The sequence below is a fragment of the Balaenoptera acutorostrata genome, chromosome X (genome assembly GCF_949987535.1).
Source record: "Balaenoptera acutorostrata chromosome X, mBalAcu1.1, whole genome shotgun sequence".
In the NCBI taxonomy this organism is placed as follows: domain Eukaryota; kingdom Metazoa; phylum Chordata; class Mammalia; order Artiodactyla; family Balaenopteridae; genus Balaenoptera; species Balaenoptera acutorostrata.
The window spans coordinates 76,219,890-76,228,653 of record NC_080085.1 but is presented as its reverse complement, the minus strand read 5'-3'; the positions used below and the strand labels follow the sequence as shown (position 1 = coordinate 76,228,653).

Below are 8,764 nucleotides of genomic sequence, written 5' to 3'. Positions count from 1 at the left end.
ATGAAACCGGAAAATAAATTTTTGAGTTTGTAAAGGGTAAAACATCTATCTCTACAAATTTAACTAGTTAAAAGTGGAAAATATTGCATTGGAAGTTGTGATGGCTAGTTTTATGTGTTAATATGGCTTGGCTATAACACTGAGTTATATAATCAGACACTAATCTAGGTATTGCTGTGATGGCTGTTTTGTATGGCATCCAAAATCAGTTGCCTTTAAGTAAAGAAAATTCACCATCAATAATGTAAGTTATATATATATATATATAATTATAAATATGTATGTATATTTTATTTTATATATATATATATAGTCATGGATGTGGGGCGTGTACACACACACACACACACACACACATTCATGACAAAATAAGGAGAAATACAACAGTTACTCTTCCAGATTATATAACTGGCCACATGGTAAGTATAACTACCTTCATCTACTAGCCATTCTGTATTCCCATGGCCTTCTCCAAGCACCTTAACTGGTCCTGGTTCTTTACTTGGTAGAGTGACCCAAACCTTCATCCTAAAGATTGGGGCCATTAATAGTCCTGTCTGGACTAGGTTGTTGTGGTTTTCCATTGACCTTAATCACAGGGCATGGTAATAATAATAGACACCCTAAGAGATCTCCTGTATTTCAGACACACTCTTCCTTGCCTCTATTATGGAGTAGTTCAATTTCTTCTTGGTAGTTGGGATCCATCACCCCCAGCAGCACAGTAATTCCCTTCTTTGCTGTTGATTCAGTGGCATGAGGAGCCTAAAGTGGTCAGGCAACTGTCTTAAATTCCAGTTCAATGGAATCATTGTTGTCTCTACTAGTAGAAGCATTCTTCCCTTCAGAACAAAAACCTCTAGGACAGCAGAACATAAGGTCCTGGAAAAAAGGAAGCAACATTTTGCTAGTGTGTCACTAAGGGATCACAGTGAGTGGTGCCATTCCTACTTCCACTCCCTGATTCCTGGACCTATTGGAGAAACAACACCATATATTTGATGCTGATTCAGAGCATACACAGCCTCCTGGAGAATATTGCCCAGTACTTCAAGGTATTGGCACCTAGTTGGCACTGTAACTGAGTCTTTAAAAGGCCATTCCACCATTGTATCAAGCCAGCAGCTTCAGGACGGTAAAGGATATGGTAACACCAGTGAATTCCACGGGCCTAGTACTACACTTCATTTGTTGTGAAGTGACTTTCTTGATCAGAAACAATGCTGTGGGGCTTCCCTGGTGGCACAGTGGTTAAGAATCTGCCTGCCAATGTAGGGGACACGGGTTTGAGCCCTGGTCCGGGAATATCCCACATGCCGCGGAGCAACTAAGCCCGTGCGCCACAACTACTGAGCCTGCGCTCTAGAGCCCATGAGCCACAACTACAGAAGCCCACGTGCCTAGAGTCCATGCTCTAGGCTTCTCTTGTTGCTCTAGGCAACAAGAGAAGCCACCACAATGAGAAGCCCGTGCACCACAACGCAGAGTAGCACCTGCTCTCCACAACTAGAGAAAGCCCGTGCACAGCAACCAAGACCCAATGCAGCCAAAAGTAAATTTAAAAAAAAGAAAAAAGAAAAAAGAAACAATGTTGTGTGTAATACCATGACAGTGGAAGACATTCTGTAAGTCCATGGATGGCAGTTTTGGAAGAAGCATTATGAGTAGGGAAGGAAAATCCATATTCAGGGTAAGTGTCTGTTCCAGTAAGAACAAAATGATGCCCTTTCCATGATGAAAGGGGTCCAATGTAACCAACCTGCCACCAGTAGTTAATTAATCACGCTGGGGAATAGTGCCATACTGGAGACTCATTGTTGGTTATGGATGCTGGCATTGGATACTCAGTGGTTGCTGTAACCAAGTCAGCCTTGGTGAAGTCCATGTTGCTGAGTCAATGCATAAGAGAAGCCTTTTCCACAGGAAAAGAAGACTCATCAGAATGTAGGAGCTCAATGTCTCCAAGTTCAACAGGGTCTCCCACAAGTCCCAAATCCAACATTTAGTATCCCATTTCTTCCCAATAAATGTCTTCACATTGACTCTAAACATCCTACAAGGCTGAGAATTCAATTTGCATTGTAATTCAGATAGTAGGAGGATGAGATTCTGGGTTTGATTTTCAGCAATCTTGTTCCAGCAGCTATAGGAAATAAGGGTCTCCTTCATGGTACACATAGAAATTTTCAGGTCATTTATGCAGTGCTTGAGTTGGGAATTCAAATCCCTGCACTCATCTTTTTCTTTCTCTTCTTTGTCCAGCAACATGAGGAGCAACTAGCCAATATCATTTCACTAGTTAGCTTGTCAAAAATGTTCCAAAGTATCATATACACAGTCACTCAGATCCTTACTTCTTGTAAGTGGTTGATTAGGAGTATCTAACGGTGATATTTTGTGTATCTATATTGTCAGATTATGCCATGGTCTATGAGTGTTCTCTTTACTACTAGAAATAGAGTCATTAGCACATTTAAATATAATCAGATTAGAGAGCCATTTCCAGAAACCCCAGAACCCAATTCAAAAAACCTCATCTTTAAAATTCTGTCTCTCTAGAACCACTCTGGGTACCAAAATCTGTACTAGTCAGGGTTCTCCTGAGAAACAGAACTAATTGTATACATACAATTATATATATATATACACACACACAATTCTATAATATATATATTATTCTGACTGATAGAGCTTTTGGTACTGGGAAGTGAGGTGCTACTGTAACAATAATGAAATTGTGGAAGTGACTTTGGAATTGGGTAATAAGTAGAAGCTGGAAGAATTTTGAGGCACATAATAAAAAAATGCCTAAATTGTGTAGAAGAGAACATTGGTAGAAATATGGATGTTAAAGGTGATTCTGGTGAGAGTTCAGAAGGAAATGAAGAGTATGGTAGAGAATTTCTATTATCTTAGAGAATACATATATCACCATGAACAGAATTTTGATTGAAATATGGTGTTAAAGGAGTTTCTGGTGAGATTTCAGAAGGAAGTGAGGAGCGTGTTATTGGACACTGGAGAAAAGGCAATCCTCATTTTAATGTGGCAAAAAACTTGGCTTAATTGTGCTCTGCTGTTAGTGGGAAAGTAGAACTTCTAAGTAAGTTCTGAGACATATAGCTGAGATTTCCAAGCAAAGTGTGGAATGTACAGCCTGGTTTCTCCTTGTTCCTTGCTTACAATAAAGTGTGAGAAGAATGAGATAAACTGAGAACAGAACTGTTAAGAAAAAAGGAGCCAGACTTGATTATTTGGAAAATTCTTAGCATGTCCAGATAGCATTTTCTGGGCTAAGTGTGTGACTGCACAAACTTTTCCTGAAGAGATTATGCCTGTGACTCATGGATCCAGTCAACCATCTCAGTAGAAGCCAGGAATAGAGGTGGGTTATCCAGTTCTGTAATGGCATGGATCCCCTTGACATACACGGAGGAACTGACAAGGTTTTTGAGAATGTTATATCAGAAGGAACACTGAAAGCTGTGACTGAAGGAGCCAGAGACAGGATGAAATGCAGAAAGGCTATCAGATTTCAGAGATTCTACTGGTAGAAACAGACTGATAGAAATACTCAAACATGAGCTCTTGAAGAAGAGCTGAAAAAGAATGACTATAAGGGCAGAGTCATGGGTGCAGAGGCAGAGAAGCTAGAGACAGGAACAGAGGCAGGTCCTGGCAGGGCCTCCTTGGGCCCAAAGGGTAGATTGGGTAAAAAAAGTTTATTTTCAGGCCACAAAAACTAGTGGACTCTTCCTTTCTGGGTTTCAGATTTGCTTGAGACTACTGACTTATTTATTCCTTCCAATTTCTCCCTTTCATAATGGGAATGTCTATCCTATGCTTGTACTATCATTGTATTTGCAAACAAATAACTTGTTTTCTGTTTCACAGGTCCACAGATGATGAGGAACTTTGTCCCAAGGTGAATCATACCCAGAGTCTCACCCATACCTGAATTAGTGTCCTTAAATGAGATTTGGAACTTTTTGACTTGATATTTAGATGAGATTTTAGAGTTAATGCCAGAATGGTTTAAGACTGTTGGAGATGTTGGGATGGGATGAGTATATTTTGTATTTTGTATTTTTGTATGAGACAGATGTGAATTTTGGGAGGTAGAGCGCATACTGTACTAGGTTGAACAGTATCCTACCAAAATCCATGTCTACCTGGAACCTCAGAATATGATCTTGCTTGGAAATAGAGTATTTGTAGGTGTAATCAAGTTAAATGAGATTATAATGGATTTGGGTGCGCACTAAATCCAAACATTGGTGTCCTTATAAGGAGAGAAAGATTTGGACAAACACAAAAACACACACAGGGAAGAAGTCCACATGAAGACTGAGGCAGAGATTGGAGTGATGCAGCCACAAACCAAGGGGCAGCAAGGATTGCTGGGACCACTGAAGCAAGGAGGAGGCGAGGATGGGTTTTTCCCTAGAGGTTTCAAGAGAGAAAGAGCTCTGCTGACACCAGGATTTCAGACTTCTTGCCTCCAGATCCATAAGAAAATAAATTCCTGTTGTTTTAAGCCAGTCTGTGTAATTTTTTTATAACAGCATAGGAAACTAAAAAAGAAGGTGTAAGTCTGTAAAGTACTTCACATTAACAATTTTACTCAAATAACATTTCTTTCAATGGTGAGAATACATACACACATAAATTGATTCTAATTTCAGATTAAGATATATATATATATACATTTACAGATAAATATATAGATACATCTTAATCTAAAATCAGAATCAACTAATCCATACAACATGGGCTTCTATTTCTTTCTTAGTTTCTTGGAAATGTAATCATTGTCAACAAAAGACTTGTCAGTTTCTCATCTTTTCAAAGAGGATTAGAGAATACAAACTTCCTGTGGGTGAGATAAGTTCATTCATCTTACAAAAAGCAATAGAGAATGCATCCTAATATAACACACATCGTAAAGTATTTAAACAACTTTACTACAGCATTCAAAATACAAATCTGAGCAGTCATTCTTTTCCCTTTTTCCTCCTGCATATTATCTAGGTTTACTGAAGTTACAGTTTTAAGACTGGGAAGTGTGACTAGGGAAAGGTGTGTTCCCCGCCCCCTCAGCAATTCTTCAGATGTGTCAGTGTCATAAAAGACAGAAAGGCTGCAGCAATGTTCCAGACTCAAGGAGACTAAATAGAGACAACAACTAAACGCAATATACTTGATCCTAGGTTGGATTCTGTACTGGAGGGGTTTAAAAATAAGTTTTAAAGACACTACATGTCAATTGACATAACTGGAATATCTATATTAAAGTATTTTGTAGATGTGAAATTTAATGATTATATATACCAGATAGAGTACTGGTTTCCTTCCTTCCTCCTTTTCCTGTCAGAAGTTTTTCAAAAATTAAAGAGATTTTAGCCCCACAATTAATTTTTGAAGGCTTTATTTCTTCATAAAAAATGAATTTACCAAAACGTTATGAAACATTACTTTAAAAAGTTAATGGAGTATAATCTGTAAAAATGTTGAGTAGCTATGTTGTACACCTGAAACTAACATGATGTTGTAAATCAACTATACTTCAATTAAAAAAAATTTATAAAAGTATTGTAATGATGTTAAATTTGCTAAAAAGTTGAGCATATAAAAGAATGTCTTAGGAAATACACAAAGAAGTATCTGGAAGTAAAGGCCAGGATGTATGTAACTCACTCAGAAGTGTATGTGTATATGTGTATGTGTGTGTGTGTGCATACATACATATATGAGAGAGAGACAGAGAATTAATTAATATAAAGCTGACGGGGTAAAATGTTAAGGGATGCTGAATCTGTGTTATTGAGGGCTGGAGAGGAATTCCTTGAACCGCTCTTATTTATTCAGGTAACTCTCATTGGTGGACAGTGGGTGTGGCTCAACATGCCAGCCCAGAGCGCTGGCGCTGGGTGAGCCCCGGCCCCTCCACCCCCCAATCCCTCCCCAGACCCCTGTACCCACTACCCCCCTCCATGCCTCCGCCCCCTTCCACGCCCCCCTACCCCGTCCCTTCCTCCTTCACTTCCCTGCCCCTCCCCCCTCTAACGTAAACCCTGCCCACCCCACCCCCTGTCGCCCCTGCGAGATGCCGCGCCGCCTCATCAACGTGGCCCCTGTGACCTCACTAAGCGGGTCCCCGCCTGGCGGCCCAGGGCAGGAGCGGCGGTGTCTCCGGGCGGCCGTGTCTTAGGGCGGCACGGCCTCCGGGCTGCGTGGCCTCCGGGCTGCGTGGCCTCCGGGCTGCGTGCCCTCCAGCTCAGGACAGCGCCGAGGAGGAAGCGGTGGCCACGAGCTGCTAGCGTCCAGTAGCTCATCAAGTGTGGTCGAGCGCCCGACTCCCTCCTCAGTCCCACTCTCCCACTCTCTGCCACCATCCACCTCCCACGACGCCCCCCTCGACCCCGCAGCCGGCCTTCAGTCCACCCATCTACCTGCGCGTCTGTCACCGTTCCTCCCACCCCGTGATCACCGCCGTCGCCTTCTACCTGTCGCCAGGCCCAGCGCCAAGGATTGGCCACATGTCACAGATGATGGCCTTAAAGCGCATCCACAAGGAGCTCCTCGACCTGTCCCGCGACCCCACCCCCACCACCCCCACCCCCCGCCCAGAGCTCAGCAGGGGTAGTGGGGGATGATATGTTCCACTGGCAAGCGACCATAATGGGGCCCAATGACAACACCTACCAGGGAGGAGTCTTCTTCCTAAAGGTCCAATTTCCCTCCGATTACCCATTCAAACCACCCAAAATCGCATTCACCACCCGAATTTACCATCCAAACATTAACAGAAACGGAAACATCTGCCTGGACATCCTTAGATCTGAGTGGTCGCCAGCACTGACAATTTCCAAAGTATTGTTATCCATTTACTCCCTGTTGTGCGCCCCCAACGCAGATGATCCTTTGGTTCCGGAAATTGCTAAGATCTACACAAAGGACAGGAGGAGGTATGACAGAATTGCTCGGGAATGGACTAAGAAATACGACGTGCAATTTAAAAATCAATGATAATCCCATTGCCTTATTAAAGCTGGCAGTTTAATTGGTTACCTTTTGTTGGCTTTCTATGAAAGGAGGGCTCCCCATCCTCTGGGCATATGTGGTAACACCTCCTGTATATCAGGGTGTGTGGAGGCGGTGGAGCAAGTCTGCAGGTGGAGGCAAGGGTGGAGGAGGGATTAGTGAATGGGGGTAAGGTTGGGGGTTTGGGTGAGTGTGAGACCAGTTTTAATCCAGTTTTAACTGAAAGATTTCTTTATTGATTTAGCATTAGGAAAGCAAGAACAAGGGCGTGGTGGCTTTAGGATAAGGAGAGCAGTTCCACCAACCAGAGAGATAATTTTTAATGTGAGTCTCTTAGAACTGACAATGGTGAGGAAAAACAATGAAGATTACAAAGCTAGTCAGGTATCCACTTTATTCTGAAGAAACTTTGGGTGTTGATTTTGACCAAGATTAGTATTAACCAATATCCTTGTAACTGGGCAAGACCCTCCCCCCAGGTCCTCTGCCTGCCTCTTGTCCACAGAAAAGCCATAGTTTCTCAGGACTCCCCTGAGTCACAAAAGCCTGACTCAAGAATTAATGATTGAAAGGATGTGACCATGTAGTGACAAAAGTAGCAGTTGGGCCAGGTGAACTGGTAACAATTTAAACAGCAAATCAGCCATGACAGTCATGGAATCCTTAGTTCCTCCCTGGAATACATAGATAACAGTATCTGAGGCAGACACTGAGTTGTTTTACAGGTGCTAAACCCCCACCAAATGGAAGTTAACTACTTGCTGACCATGAGCATGTAGACGCAGACCTAATGGAGCCTGAGGATTGATGTTAACCTCTGTGACACCACCCTGTTACCTCACCATCAACAAATCTCTTCCTCACTCTTGACAGAGCCACAGTGGGAAGTTTCTTGGTTTTCACTGTGAAAACCTGGTAGGGTTCCTGGAGACACAACCTATGGAGATGTGTGGACACCTGACTTTAGTTACCAGGATGTTTTCCTTCTCAAAGTCCACACTCCACCTCCAAGAATTTGGCAAAATTACCATTTAATCTGAGCTACCCTGTGATGGCTCCAGAAGCTTGTGCTTCAGGTTGGCAAGTCTCATCTGTGACTCTGTACACATCTGTCCCTCCAGAATTTGATGAATCTGTTTGCGCTTAGACCTCAGTTCTCTAGTGCGTCCAAGAAAAGATGATCTTTTTCATTTTGTTCATTTTCTTCTTCTAGGGACCTGAGTGATGACTTATAAACTTTACATGTGTAGCTGATATGAAAAGTCCTAGAAGTTTGTTTGATATGTCTTCCAAAATAAATGTACTTCCCTCAGATTTAACAATGTTAAAATATAGTTTCCCTCTAACATACTTAGGAATTACACCTCTAAAAGAGTGTGCATTTATCATGGTATCCATCCAGAAGATCCAGATTTAAATTTAATAAAATTTTAACAACAAGGACCTAAAAAAAAAAAAATTGTGCACTGATCATACATCCAATTGTGCACTGATCATACATCCTAATTAACAAATAACAAAATAAACCCAATACCTGTAGTTTGCAAGTGATCTGGCACTCTGTTTACTGAGATGTCTGGATATAACCAGCCTTGGATTTTGCTGCCGTATGTCAGAAACACATAAACACGTTCTCTTTCCTCTCTGGTGTGTCTGTGCTAGTACGTTGGGGATCTTGGAGAATATCTGATTAACCTCTGTATCTAAATGTTATTTATAA

General features: G+C 41.8%; 1 pseudogene; it reads left to right on the top strand.

Moving 5' to 3' along the window:
- Nucleotides 1-6,551: 6,551 nt before the first annotated feature.
- On the top strand, nt 6,552-7,029 carry LOC130706271 (ubiquitin-conjugating enzyme E2 D2-like; annotated as a pseudogene).
- The last annotated feature ends 1,735 nt before the right edge of the window (nt 7,030-8,764 follow it).